The following is a 16,483-nucleotide window of genomic DNA, read 5'->3' on the forward strand; positions in this document are numbered from 1 at the left end:
TGGTCAAGGATTTGGATCAAGACAAGAAAGCATGTGTTGATGGAGTTGCTGATATTTCATCAAGAATAGCTAAGTGTAGTGTCATAAAATTGCGACCCTAGCAATTTTAACCATATTTGAGGTCCTCATCTTGGCAATGACATCCTCCTTCCTAACCGAGACCCCTTTCTACACCTTCACCCTTGGGTTCTTCCTTGCTCAGGACCTATTCCTGCCTCTAGACCCTGACCGGGTCCCAAAATAGGGTAGGAAAGGGGTGTGGCACCCTTATCCTCCCTAGGATAGGGGCATGGAGCCCCTATCCCCACCTCTTAGGGTGGCCTTATGATGGGTCTGCCCGGTCCCCTATGCATAATTTGACCTTTAGGGTTTCCACTCCTCTTTGTCGGCCTTCGGTCATTGAAAATTAATGCTGTAGGTATGTATAAAAGGGAGCTGGTTTTCTCATTTGCATAAGAGAAGTTGGTCATAAGCAAGCATAGGTGAAAAAATACATCATCAAGCATTCAAGCATTTCAAGTCTTCTTTATTCATCCATTGGAGCAATATTACAACATTCATTTGCAAGCATGTGTGTGTATTAGGGTTTTGTCATGCTACATGCCATTTCATGCAATGCTTGTGATTACATTCAAGAAGAAAAGAAATCATCATCGACAAATTACAGATCTACAAGGTATACAATTCCATTATTTACATTTCAACATTTGCAATTACTTTCTTTCAAGGTTGATTCCTTAATTGGAGTTTGACTAAGGAAAACCCCTATCCACAACCCTTTTTCCCCTATTTTTTGTGTGTAGGTTGCAGGTGCACAACTATAATTATAGGTTTGGGCTTCATTTGCAGAGGGGGAAGAACCCTTTTCATTTCGCAGATTTTGTGAAGGACCATGTACACTTTCACCATGATCCAGATGACTTTTGTCCAAATTTGGAGGGTAGATTCTTATCAATCTAATTAGCTCAGGTCAGAAGTTACAACGTGATCTTGAACTAGTAGCTCCTCATTTCACTCATTTTCTCTCTTTGTTCCACATAGTCAACAAGTCAACTTTCCTTTTTACAAAAGAGGGCAAAACACACTTCAACCCTTGCAATCCACTTGGAATTCACTTCCTTGCCTCCCTTGGATTTGGATCTAGTGGATTCAAGCCCCTCTTTTGAATGTAAAGTTTCTCACAAGAGAAAATCATCCTAGTGACTTCCTTTCTCTCTCCTAGGTGGGGAGTCACTAGGGTTCAATTTTCCACTTTACACTGAGTTGCCTTGTCAGTTATGTGATAAGGATCACAAGGTTTTACCTAGTAATACTATTGAAAATGAATTCTTTGCTATGATAAGACAATTAGTCGATCATGAATTTCCTTTGTCATCATTCAAAAAGTTAATTGAAATCCAAGTTAACTTGGATGATTTTGCATCCATATTGAAGAAAGTTAAAAGAGCATATTTAAAAGTCAGAGATTCACTTTCTTGTGTTCATGCCATCTCCAGTTCAACAAGAACACCATATAAATCCGAGATGCAAGCTACACTGGCTAGATTTGAAGAATTCCAAACGACCAATGAGGGGAGAGAATAAAGAATAAATTATCATCAACACTAAGTAGAATTCATGTAGTTGCATCTTTTCTTACTACAAATTTTCTTGCAGTTGCATTTTTATTTTATGTAGTAGTTGTAGTCAAGTGGGACCATGCAGTTGAATTAGTCGATTGTTCCCACATTTTTCTCAACTTCTTTCCTATGAAAGGAGGAAACTCATTTGTAAATATTTATCTTTTATATGCTTAGAAAAACTCTATCGAATTGTTTTGATTAAGTAAAAGAAGGTATTTGAAAGGTACCCGAACCTTGTACAAACCAGGAGAACAAAACTGCTAGATAAAAGTGCTTGATCACTTCAAAAAGATAAAATGATCCCACCGAAAGGGATCAGCTAACATAACATAACACTAAAAACCCAGAACAGATAGCAAAAGGAAAGCACAGAGACAACAACAAGATAGAACCTAGGACACCAACAGAGACCTAAATACTATTCATAATTTCCTCAGCATGAACAACCATTTGTTTCATGTTGTTCGTTGAGGCCTTCAGTTCCTCTAGCTCATGACCTTTGATGTCGCCCTTGATCTTTGTGTTAGCTCTGGTCCTCCTTTCATGACCCTTCTTGTCCAACTGATATTTATCACCATCCTTCTCAACATTGTTTTCAAACCTGTTGATAAGGATGTTCATGTTGTCCACCGATGATTTGAGGATTTGGAAATTTTGGCCTACGATCTTCTTGACGTTGAGTTCCAACTTGTCAATTCTACTGCTGAAGTCATTCATTTTATTTTCCATTTCCTTTCTATCTCCCATCTCATTGACCTTTTTTTTCGTTGCTATGATTTTTCCAACCACAAATTCAATAGCTTCTGCATTATGCAGAACGACAACCAATTCTTTAACATGTTCAGCCAGGGGCTTGTCACCAACTATAACTCTTGCAATAGCCTGCGTATCTGTTTTCAAATTGTTGATATCCTTCACCATGGTGGCGATGGTCTCATAGAAGGCTTTAACAGTATCATTGTCACCACTACCACTTTTATTCCCCTTTATCCTCCTTTTGCAGACTTGTGGTATTCACAATCTCAATATTGCCCATCACTGGGTTACCCTCCCCTTCTTTATCCTGACCCTCAACCTTCTTGTTTTCATTAGCCTCCTCCTCATAATCAACTAGAATGTGGTTGATATCTGAATTATTACCCTTTTTAGTATTCTTCCTCTGAATCTTCTTTCCAGTAGCTTTCCCTTTCTTTTTTTTAACAAATTTTTTCTCAAAGGATTCGGTTTCAAAATCCGACATTTCTGATTCCACAATAATCCTTCTCTTCTTGGCCCTATTCCTCCCTTTTTTGCTAGTTTCTTCCGATTCTCCCTCGGTCTCTGATTCAAAGCTAAATCCACTATCTTCACTCTCTGTTGTCTCATCTCTTGCATTTTTGCCTTTAATAGGATTTTCAATGCACTTCCCCCTAAGTATTTTATAAACTAGGACCATAAGCCCCTGGTGGAGGGCATGGTCACCTTTAGGGTCCTTCTGAACCTCCTTTATTGTATGATCCATTGAGCATGCAAGGTAATAAGGTAGGCTCACCTTTTCCCCATGATGGAAATGGTTGAGAAAAACAAAGTGATGCCCGTAGGCTCTGGTAAACCTACTATCTAAGGTAATGTAAGCAATAGAAGCAAATAAAACAAACCTCCATGACCTGCAAATTCTCTTCGGAGCATGGTAGGAGTTGTCAATTTTAATCATCTTTCTCCTCTCTTCGTCCGTAATAGGAAACTTATCTGCTACTTTATCTGGTATGCCTCAATCCCTGTAAAATTTCATTCCATCAGTAGTCATCCCAGTGGCCTCGACAATGACCTCTTCATCAACATTCATCATCTGGGATCGGATAAGGATTTTACCATTTTTCCAGTTCTTGATGAAATTGCCTCAAGTGAGATTTTGAGCTCTTTTGTTGTGAGAATTAATCAGGTAAATAAATAAAATAATTCTCTTTGTTTCCAAACTTTGAGTTGGACAAGAAATTGTGTATATGAGTGAATGTTCTTTCATTCATTTCTTATATATGTTCTTTAATTCCTTGATGGTATTGATGTTTGGTTTATGCTATTAAAAGAGAACTCTAATTGTGATTGTAGACTTTGAGCTATCTTTCATATTTGAAAAATCTTATTGTGATATGGTGATTAAGTGGGAGGCTTTGTACTAGTGTTGATTACTTTTGGTTAATGGAATTTTCACCTATAACTTGAAGACTTTGGGCTACAAGTTATAATAGTTATTAGATTGGAATTTTGATTGTACTCACATAAGACTTTGTGCTTATGATGAATTAGGGATATATTTTAATCATTGTAAGTAAGTGTAGTTAGTTTGTTAGTTTGTAAGAATTTTTATCAAGTGAAGGGATATATGTTAGTTTTGAAAAAAAGAGAATTATACACTCTGATCTTACTCCCCCAAATTTATTTTCAAGTTGTTGAAATACTGAAATTATACCAGGGAACCTCCCCTTAATGAGAGGAGAGAATTTGTCTAAACATAGCTATGTGTGATATATATATTTTGTCATTGGTACGCTAGTGAAAAAATATTCACCCAATAGAGTGGACCCAGTCTAGGCAGACTCGAACATAGACTTTAGGAGTCCATTGGTATGAGAGCCCCTAAACAACCACCAATAGGTCCTTCAGGAGCTTGGGCAGATCCCGATGTTGCACACAGGGAGAGAACATGCTCGTGCTCAGTATATATGTGTGACATTTTGACCCTTCGGGGATGTACCATTATATTATGATTGGACACATTATTTTTTGATATATATATATGTCATGATTTTGGCGATGATGCATATATGTATGTTATTATGGAATTTATTATAGACTGTTGATGATGATCTATAATGGTTAATTTATGATTATGATGATGTATGATGATTACTTGATATGTTTGTGATGCAAGATGTGTATATGATATTTATGTGATGTGTGTGATTATGTGATATGAAATTATTATGTCTAACCTATGATGTATATAGGATAGGATTAGAATGATTACGATATGATGAATTGATATGTGATCTATATGAGTATGCAATCAAGAGATGAGATGGCTATATTTATTTTGACATGGAATGATAGTGTATGGGATATTTATAATGATATACAAAAATAAAATAAATTTATATCCTAAATGATGTGAAGTGATACATAATGTTTTCTTTTTAAATGAACTTAATGCACTTATAATTTCTAATGTTTTCAAAATAGGCACATGGAATTAAATGATGATGAGTATGATGTGAACATGAGGAAAATGATATGAATGTACCTAAAATGAGAATGATGGAAATGACATGAATGCAACTAAATGATAATGATAATGAATGATAATGTACCTAAATGATAATGATGATAAAATGCAAATAAATGATATGATAATGAAAAATGCAACTAAATGATAAAGGATGATAAAAGGAAACTAAATGATATGATAATGAAAAATGCAACTAAATGATAATGAATGATAAAATACAACTAAATGATATGAATGCAAGGACAAAATGCAACTAAAATGTTAATTAAAATGCAAAAGATGAATGCAATGATAAACTAGATGTTCATGAAAATGCAAATAGGATGGGAAAGGACAATTCATGTAATGAGACAACCATAATATAATAAATAGGACTGGATAGAAGAAAATGGGGAGGGGAAATGAATAAATTGAAGTATCCAAGATGAGGAATGATGAAAATGGATGAAAGGGGGGGGAATGTTTGATTTGTTGTTGTGTAGACATTGAGAGAAATCCTAGTTTGATATTTGCAAGGACGATCTACACCATTGATTATAAGAATCAAGATGTTATGAAGATCCAAGGCATGGACTAGACTCTCAAACAATAGGTATCTCAATGCACATAGGATTGCAAACATCATAATGATCTAAATGTCAGACTTTAGGATCATATAGGAGAAAACATCAAACTCACCACACCACAAAAGATGCCTCAATATACACCAACCCAAGACATACTTGGATATAGAATGATCATGGCAGCCCTAGATAGGAGTAGTCATAGGACACAAAATGTAAATCAAAGAAAAAATACTAAATCATGCAAATACCATACACATGGCCAACTAACATCTCTTTCCAAGAGTAGGACTAGGATTGTGATAGCATGTCAAACATGGGAAGGATGCATCCCGATGGGAAAAGGTAACCGATGGGATTGATTTAGGAAACATAGCGAATGGAAGTGTAGGTGGATGTAGTTATGGGATCTGATTGTTGAGATTTGATTAGCATAATGTGGATGGATACTTGGGTGACATGCAAGTCAAGAAGAAGCTCATCTTGATAGTATAAACTCATAAAGCGAGGGAAAGCTCAATGTGATGGATAAAAGCTTAGTGTATTGGGACAATCCTTATTCAGGGCTTCGATGAAATATCATCATCTCATGGGGGAGAGGCAAGTGCGAGGGATTTAGGTAAATTATGTGAGTGATCAAGATAGCAGTGACCTGCATAGTTGAGGGGAGCAAATGACAAGCTAGGTGGTGAATTAATTCCTGATATCACTAATGCAATAGGGATGCAGATGAGGGACTAGAGACAAATTAAAGCCTTACATGACTACAAAATTATGGATGCATGGTGGAGGGAAAGTGGAGGCTAATTAATGGCTTACATTAAAAATATGAATGTCAGGAGAGAGGGGGAGGTAATGCAACTAGGGGGATGAGTGTCCAAAAAGATAGTGGATTTGACTTATTTACCTTGACGCCTGGAACTATTTTTTCACCAAGGTACTTTCCCATAGCGCCACAAAGTAGTTTTCACTAATGGACAAATTGATTTTTCTTTACTTTTTTTTTCTTTTTTTCATTTTTTTGTATTTTTTATGATTTTTTTTAAAAACTGTTAACCTTTGAAGACTAGGCATAGAAATTTTTTAGATGCATATGATGTTCATGGTCTCATCCAAGGATTTCCTTCAGGTGTATCCAACTAATAGGCTTTTGATCCATATTTTGCAGTGATGACATAGGTTCCAAGCCAATTTGGCTCAAATTTACCTTTCTTCTCACGATCCTGAAAATTTATTTGATTTTCCATAAGGACAAGGTCATCGATATCAAATTCTCAGGTTTGAATTTCTTGTTGTAGCTCATGCAAAGACGATTCTGATAGACCCAGAGATGATTTAAGGCCTTGAGTCACCTTTCATCCAACAATTTTAGCTCTTGTAATCTAGCTACTCTATATTCTTTATTAGGAAGGACATTCTGCAGTGATACTCAAAGTGAGGGAATCTTGATCTCAAGGGGGAGGACAACTTCAGATTGGAAGACTAGGGAGTATGGGGTTACTCCTATGGGGGTGGAAATTCTTGTGTGGTAGGCCCAAAGGATGGGATGGAGTTGCAAGTATCAATCATGGCTAGCTTCATTGACTATTTTCTTGAGGATCTTGATAAGAGTTTATTTGAATCCTCACCATTACCTTGTAGGTAATATAGGGTGGAAAAGCGATGTTGGATAGTGAAATTCTAGCATAATTCTTTGACATCTTGATTTTTGAAGGGTCTATCATTATTTGTGCTGATGACTTTAGGGATTCCATAGTGGTAGATTAGGTAATTCAAGATAAACTTGGAGATCTGTTTACCAGTGGTGAAGGTGAGTGGTATGGCTTTCACCCACTTAGTGAAGTATTTAGTGGCGGTTATTATGAACTTGTGGCCATTGGATGAGGTGGGATGGATTTTTACTATGAGATCAAGTCCCCACTAAGAAAAGAGTGAAGGTGTGATAAACGATTGGAAATATTGAGAAGGTGCATGAATCTTGTCACCATGTTTCTGACAAGGGATACATTTCTTCACATAGTGATAAGCATCTTCTTCCATTATCGGCCAATGGTATCCAGTGCACAAGATTTTATTAGCTAGAATGAGGCCACTTGAGTGTACTCCATAGATACCTTCATGCACTTCACATAGTGGTTTTTCAACCTCCTCTTTGTCTAAACACCTTAGGAGGGTCCCATCGAAGTGCATTCAAAATAAGGTTTGTTGTTGGGTTTTACTAAGGTGACGGGGAATGATGTTATCTCGAAGGTAGGCAAAGGTTTTGTGGTATCATGGAGAATCATGACCAACAAGGACACATACCATTTCTAATTTAGGGACATCATATGCTAGTACTAAAATATGCTCAACCATGAACTCACATTTCTGATTGTTTGCAGGCATCTGTAGGAGAGAACCAATTTTAACTATCATGTTGGCAACTCTATTGTTTGTCCTAGGAACTTGCTAAAAATAGATGAAGGTGAAATGATGCTTGAAGTCCTTCACCATGCAGTGATAAGGGAGAAGCTTGTCATCCTTTTTCTGATACTCATCACTAAATTTCTTTATGACAGGTCAAGAATCTCCATTAACTTGTAGTTCTATGATCTTTCATTGAATAGCCAAACGAAGTCCAGTGATGATGGCTTCATAGTATGCTATGTTGTTTGTGCATGCAAAAGATATTTTGTAGGACTTAGGGATGCAATCTCCTTGAGGTGTAATCAACAATATTCCTGTCCCTAATCCATGTTGTGTACATAAACCATCAAAGTATAACTTCCATTGTGTTGATGTGGTGACAGTCATGATGGAATCGTCAGGGAATTTTTCTGAGGTTGGTGATCACTTTGAAGTGGAGCATCGACCAATTGATTAGCTATGATTTTTTATTTTATTTCTTTCCTATCTACATACTCAATGTAAAACTCACTCAGTAAAATGACCCATTTTGTTGTGCATCCTATGAGAGCAGGCTTAGACAATAAGTATTTAAGGGAATCAATATGTGCTATGAGTTTCATCTTGTTGTTAAGCATGTAGTGACAAAGCTTCTGAGTGTTGAAGACCACTACAAGGAAAGCTCTTTCTATGGGAGTATAATTGAGTTCATATCCAACAAGAGTGTGACTAATGTAATATATTGCATGCTCCTTGCCTTTGTCATCTGTTTGTGCTAATAATGCCCCCAAAGCCACTATAGTTGTTGATGTGTACAAGAGGAGGGGTTGTCCAGGAATAGGTGGCATAAAAATTGGAGGGGAGGCCAAATATTCTTTCATTTTATCAAAGGCCTTCTAACATAAGCAGTCCCACTTAAACTTGGTGTCCTTGCATAGAAGATGGGTGAATGTATGACACTTGTTTGCAAGTTTTGCTATGAACTAGCGGATTGACTGAAGTTTTCCTTGGAGACTATGAAGCTATCCGAGTTTCTTAGGAGGAGGCATTTCCATTATTGCTTTTACTTTGACTGGGTCTACTTTAATTCCTCTACAAGATACTATGAATCCTAACAACTTTCTTGATGTGACCCAAAAAATACACTTCTTAAGGTTGAGGCATAGTTTGTATTTCTCCAGTCTTTCAAATATTTTCCTCAAGACAAGAATGTGCTCTTCTCCTATCTTAGACTTCCTCAGAAGGTCATCCACATAATCTTCCATAATGTTTTACAAGAGGTCATGTAAGATGGTTATCATTTCTCACTGATAAGTTTCTCCTACATTCTTTAATCCAAAGTGCATGACTTGATAACAAAATGTGCCCCGAGGAGTAGTGGATGTTGTCTTGTGTTGGTCTTGTTTAGTGATCTTTATTTGATTGTATCCAAAGAATCCATCCATTAAGGAAAGCATTTCATGCCTAGTGGTCAGTTCTACAACTATGTCTATGTTTGGAAAGGGAAAATAATCTTTTAGACATGCTTTGCTAAGGTCTCTGAAGTCTATGCAAATACTTATGCCCCCAACAGGCTTGTCAAAAAGGATAATGTTTGAGACCCATTCAGGATAATCAATGGGTTTGATGAACCTAGCATCCAACATTTTGTGTAGTTCTGCTTTAACTAGGAGGGAAACTTGTGGATGCATCTAGTTGTAAATATTTTGTTTGTCTAGCTTACCATCGAGTCTAACAACAAGATCATGCATTACCAATTCTAGGTCAAGGCCTAGCATGTCAATGTAAGACCAGGTGAAGTTCACTTGTGTCTCTTTAAGGAAGCTCATGAAATTTTGTTTCTCCTTATTTGTAAGAGACTTTGAAATGAGCACATTCTTTGGATTATCATTTTTTCCCATGTTGATAGTGTTTGTTTCTTTGATTAGTAAAGGTTATTTCTCCTAGTATGGTGGAACCATAGTAGGCAAGTTAAGTCCCTCATCTTCTAGCACCTAATCCAAGTTTTCACTAGAAGATACGTCTTTTATTTTTCCTTATTTTGAGTCCGAAGGTGCCTCAGAGAGGTTTTCACTAGGGGACTTGTGATTTTTCTTTTGATTTGCACTTTTGTGACAAAGGGAGTTGACATGACTATGAAAGTATGCCTCCTTGTTGAGCTGAATTCCATTCATGGATGTGTGATCTTCAAGGTCTCACATAGTAAGTAATGCCAAGAGGACATTGTCATCAACATAGATGTAAAGAACAAGTGGTCCTCATTGGTCCCAATAAATAAGTTCGGGGTGGATGAGTTGAAGTTCTGATGGGGTGGAAGGGGTGATTGGGGTGATGGTGTTAACATAGGCATCATCAAATAGGTCATTGAGGTATGAAAATGAACCTTCATAGAATTAATCTTCATAAAAGTATTTGATTTCAGAAGGGTTTGTCGGAGCACTAGTGATAGTGACCTTAGGCATTGGTGAGTAACCTAAGCCCCTATTATGCTTGTAGGAAATTGGAGAGATGGGTGCTTTTCTTCCTTGTTCTTGAGGTCCAAGACCATGTCCTTTATATCCTATCTTGTCTACAATAGCAGATGCTTTAGGATACATCTTTTTGGGAATATCTATTAATGATTCATTTTCTTCTCAGTATAGCCAAGAAGTGATATTAGTTTCTAGGCTCTCTTCATCAAGTGGGATCCATTGCTGAAAGGTGGTATTTTTTTATTTCATGGTGGGTTTCTTTTGGATCTTGATCTCTTTAGGTTTTCTATATGACTTAGGAGAGGGCAGGAGTTGACCCACATAGAGTGCATTTTGAAGCTATACTCTCCATACCCAATGTCAATTATATTACTATCGAATTGTGAGGAGGTGGATGCAATAGTTGATGAATTAGATGGAAGTGGCAAAATAAGTGTATTAAGTGAGAAATGATAAGGGTGTTTCCCTTCAAGGAGTTTATAGTATTGAAAGGGTTGGGGATCAGCTGATATAGTAATTTTTTGCCATTGTAAAGGAAATTTAAGGTGTTGATGATAGGTGGACAAAACATCTTGAATGGAGTGGATCCATGGGCAGCTGAGGAGAATGTTCTAGGGGAGATCTAGGTCCAAGACTTGACATGTAGTTTCCACCATTGTAGGGCCCACTTGAAGAGGTAGTGTTATGGTGCCTTTAGAGACCCTTTCTGCATCATTATAGACCTTTATTGTGATCTTACCAGATGTATCAACCATGTCTTCAGAGATACCCAATTGGTTAATGTATAGAGATTTTGGCCAGATCCACTGTCTACTAGGACCCTCTTAATTTTATGCTTTTGAAAAATAGCCTCAATTTGATGGGGTTTATTGTGGGATGGATCTACAGTTGGATCATCTTTGTATGTGAAAATGAGATGGTGCTATGTAGAAAGATTGCCAATGAAGGCTTGGAGTTGGGCTACATTAATGTTATCAGGGACACAGGTTTCCAGAACAACTTGTTCAAATATCTCCTTAGGTACGAGTGAAGTCTTAAGGAGTTCTAGGATGGAAATCTATGCAAGAATCTTACCGAGGCAATCATGGATATCATAAAAGAAGGTAGATGACATGGGGGCTTGTAGGGGAGGGGGAGGATCTCCTTGAATGGTTACTCTTCCTCTACGGGTGGTGATGTTGCAGTCATTATAGGGATATGAAGTGGAAGGTGAGGCACCTTTAATGACTATCTTAGCTTGGAAGGGTTGGCTTGATGATTGTGGGGGAGGAGCACCTTGAATGGTTACCCTAGGTCTATGAGGAGTGGAAGGTGGGTCTTCTCCTTGGATTGTAATAGTATTGACATGGGTATTAGTGGGCTCTATGTGGCCTACCAATTACTCAAAGTTGGAAACATAGTTGATGTATTCATAGTGAACTTCATGAGATGATAAGGGCCTTACCATGCTTGGGAAATGGATCCTAGTACATCTTAAGTTTTTCATTTGAATTTCCAGGCTTAGCAGTTGCAACCTCAACATCACCATTATAAATTAGGTATTGAATGTAATTCTTAAGTTTCATACATTTGCATGTATCATGACCATTGACACGATGGTAGTCATAATATTCATTCTCATTATACCAACGGGGTTTTGGTTGATTTGCATCAAAAGGGTGAGTCATTGGAAAGAAAACGTCAACGTTGACAAGATTTTGGAAGATGACCTCAATGGGCTCAGTAAGTGGAGTGTACTCACATTGGGTTTGATTATTGGAATGAGAAGGTCAACCTTGGATGGAGACATTATTGCAAGGTTGGGATTGATTGTGGGGATTAGGTTGAGTGTTGAATTGATTATTGGTGGTGGTGGGTTTTGTGCAGACAATCATAGTCTGAACACATTTGGCATTGGTGAATCCATCATTGATAACATTTTTATTTTTGGACCAATACTTGGGCTTGTCATTATACAAGGAAAAACCTGTTGATAATAGGGGAGCAACAATGTAGGAAAACCGAGAGGGGTGTGAATCAGTTTTCAACAAACTCAACCAAATTAAAAACAACTTCAGATCTGATTACGAACAACAATAGAAAATATAAACACCACATCAACAAAACACATAACACATATTATTTTTGATGTGAAAAACCCAATTAAGGGAAAAACCATGATGGGGTTCTCACAATATGATGATACTTTGCAGTAGTCTGTGTAAATATTACAATGGGGAATGCACATGCATTCACTCACACTGCCTAGAGCTCATTGCTAAAAAACAAGAAGGGCTACAACCCCAAGGAAGGCTCACTACCTTACAAAGATTGGACAACAATCTGGATTACATGAATTGAAAGAATAGCATCTCCAAATGCCTGATTATAGTTCCGGTTAAGCACATTGTCTACACAACAACTCTTCTCTACTCTTCCACACTTTTGAATGATAGATTCACTTATTCACACATAAAATAACCTCTCAAATCATAAACACAACCACAGACACACAACTAACATGATTATATCACTTATTTATACAAATCATCAACCTTGACCTTAAGGTCGACTCAACACATAAGACCTAATTACAAAATTACATCACATGATACATAAATACATAAATGACAAGGTTGGAAAGGAAATAGAATGGACCCAAATCAAATCCTCAAACATTCTACACCATCAAATAATTTTCCAAGATCATCTACAACACGCTAAACTACCGAATATGTCGCATAACACAAAGAATACCTCTGGACCCATAAAATATTCAAAATGTGCACCACGATCAATGTGAATCACCAAAATGCATAGCACACAATTATAGAACATCAACAAGAAGCATGAATTCCATCACAATCGCCACAACAACTCAAATACCAAGAATTACCATTATTGCATCATCAGAGCTCAAGAACACCAACTGACAAACTGAAAGATACGCTTTTAAAGTTCCAAATCATGAACCAAATGATCAGAGGACACACATGAACTTACCAAACACTCTCCAAAATCTGCCACTCAAGATATCATCATTCTAGAGCAATATGGATCAAATACCACAACTCCGCAACATAGAACACTAAAACACCAACCATGACACTGAACCACATAACTCAACCAAATCATCACATAGCATCATAAAACTCATATTGAATCAAATAGAGATAATTATCTCAAAACCCTTTGAACTGCATCAACACATCTACAATAGATCACCCAAACAACTCTCTGCAACATAGGAATATGTTGACATCAATGACAACAACACATTCCAATAACTCTAATATCCAACAATCTTCCCCTTTGGAATTGATGGCAACATATGAATGTGAAAAAAAATTAATGCAAATAAATAAATCAACAACCAACAATCTCCCTCAAAATCACAAAGATCAACTCCCCCTTTGACAAGCAAATAAAAAATAATTCAAGTCTTTTCACACTCTTTTCCCCTTTGACAACAATGCCAAAGACATATACAAATCATTTTCTCACATGCATATCTCCCTCTAATAAGGACAATCTCTCCTCCTTAGGATATACTCACAAATTTGAACAACTGAAAGACATTGACTACTCCCCTGGAGCAGCAACACCAACTCATCAATCCAGATAATAGGATAAGACAATGAAGTCCACCAGATCAATGTAGTTCAATGCATCTATTTCATAGTAGGAGGGGCAATCACCCCTAACTTCTCTCTTAGATATACAAATATTTCTGTAGGCAAAGGATTACTGAAGATATTTGCAATTTGTTCCTTTATAGGCACATACTCCAATCTGACTTCCTTATCACTGACTTTCTCTCTCAGAAAATGAAACTTGATTGATATATGTTTTGTCTTAGAATGCAACACTAGATTCTTAGAAATATTGATAGCGCTAGAATTATCAAAATATATAATAGTAGGATCATCATAAAAAGCTATAATATCCTTCAACATTTGCTTCATCCAAATAACCTGAGTACAGTTGCTAGCAGCAACAATGTATTCAGATCTATAGTAGATAAATAGAATCTTGTTTCTTACTTGTCCAAGCAACCAACTTCTTTCCTAAAAAAAATGCTCCATCGATAGTGCTCTTCCAGTCATCAACATCACCTGCCCAATCAACATTAGTATAAGAATTTAAAATTAAATCATCATCCTTCGGATACCACAGACCATAATCAATTATTCCCTTAAAATATCTGAATATCCTCTTCACAATAGTAACATGACTTTCCTTCGGATCAGCCTAAAATCTTGCAACAAGGAATACAACATTCATAATGTCAAACCTAGTTTAAGTCAAATATAGCAGTCCACCAATCATACATCTATACAAGATCTGGCTATCCTTTGGAGATTCATCATCTTTTGCCATCTTGCATCTAGTCACCATAGGAGTTCCAACAGGTTTGGAATCATCTAGCCCAAACTTCTTCAACAATTTCTTCACATATTTAGATTGAGATATGAAAATACCTTTATTAGTTGTGTAATTTGCAATCCCAAAAAGAATTTCATCTCACCTATCACAGACATCTCAAATTACTTTTGCATATCATCAACAAATTTCTTACTCAAATCATCATCTCCTCCAAAAATTATGTCATCAACAAATACTTCAACAATCAAAATGTTATCATTATCAATCTTGAATTACAAATTACTATCAGCAGTACCTTTATAGAATCCCAACTTCATCAAATCCCTGTCTAATCTAGAATACTAGGCTCTAGGGGCTTGTTTAAGTCCATACAACACTTTCTTCAATCTGCATACCATGTCTTCTTTATCTGTCAATGAAAATCCATCTGGTTGCTCAATGCAGACTTCTTCTTCCAATTCACCATTAAAAAAGGCTGACTTCACATCCATCTGATATACCTTGAATTTCTTATGAGCAACATATGCAAGAAATGGTCTTTCAACTTCAATTCTAGCTATCAGAGCAAAAGTTTCCTCAAAATTAATATCTTCCATTTGTGAATTCCCCTTACATACCGGTCTTGCTTTGTTTCTAACAACTTCTCCATCTTCATTTAGCTTATTCTGGAACACCCATTTAGTACCAATTAAATTTTTGTCCTTAGGTCTCGGAACAAGTTCCCATGTTTTGTTCTTCTTAATCTGATCTAACTCTTCTTCCATAGCTTTTACCAAATTTTATCTTTACAAGCTTTAGCAATATTTTTAGGCTCAATTTTGGAAATCAAACATGTCTCTTTAGTAGCAATCCTTTTTCTAGTCATCACACCTTTATTTTTATCGCTAACAATCTAATTCTCTAAATGATTTAATCTTAGATACCTTGAGGTCTTCTAATTATTTTGATTCTCATCTTCTTGAACTTCTTTATCGACAATAGTATATTGAGTTAATAACTCTTCCATATCAGTCTGCTTCATACTCTCAGTATGCACTTGCTTTGTAGTAACATCCTGATCATCAGAATCATATCCACATACTCTGACTTGCTTCTCATGATTATCATCAACCTTCACATTTGTACTTTCCACTTTCTTAGTGTCTTGTTGTAAAACCAGTAGGCTTTTCTCTTACTAGAATATCCCAAAAAGATTCCTTCATCACATCTTGCATCAAATTTTCCTATATCCTCATCTCTTTTGATATAACATTTGCTTCCAAAGATTTTGAAATATCTAACTATAGGAGCATGACCAAACCATAACTCATAAGGAGTCTTACCAGAATCACCTTTTCTATGCACCCAGTTGAATGTGTATATAGTAGTGCTAAAAACTTCTCTCCAATATATATACAAAACATTTCTTTCAATCGTCATAGTTCCAGCAACATCCAAAATTGTTTTGTTCTTCCTTTCAATAACTCCATTTTGTTGAGGGGTTCTCAGAGTAGATAATTATCTTCTGATTCCATGCTCTTCGTTAAAAGAATTAAACTCACTAGAGGTGAATTCTCCACCTCTATCAGACCTTAGGCACTTCAGCTTCAATCATGTCTTTGTCTCCACTCTAGCTTTGAATATTTTGAACTTCTCCAATGTTTTATATTTCTCCCTCAGAAAAGTGACCCACATCATCCTAGAATAGTCATCAATCAACAACATAAAGTATCTATCTCCCTACAAGCTTCTCACTCTAGAAGGTCCACATAAATCAGTATGCACAAGATCTAATAATCCATTAGATATATATAGTTTTCTCTTGAATGAAAT

The sequence above is a fragment of the Cryptomeria japonica genome, chromosome 8 (assembly GCF_030272615.1).
Source record: "Cryptomeria japonica chromosome 8, Sugi_1.0, whole genome shotgun sequence".
NCBI classification, from domain to species: Eukaryota; Viridiplantae; Streptophyta; class Pinopsida; order Cupressales; family Cupressaceae; genus Cryptomeria; species Cryptomeria japonica.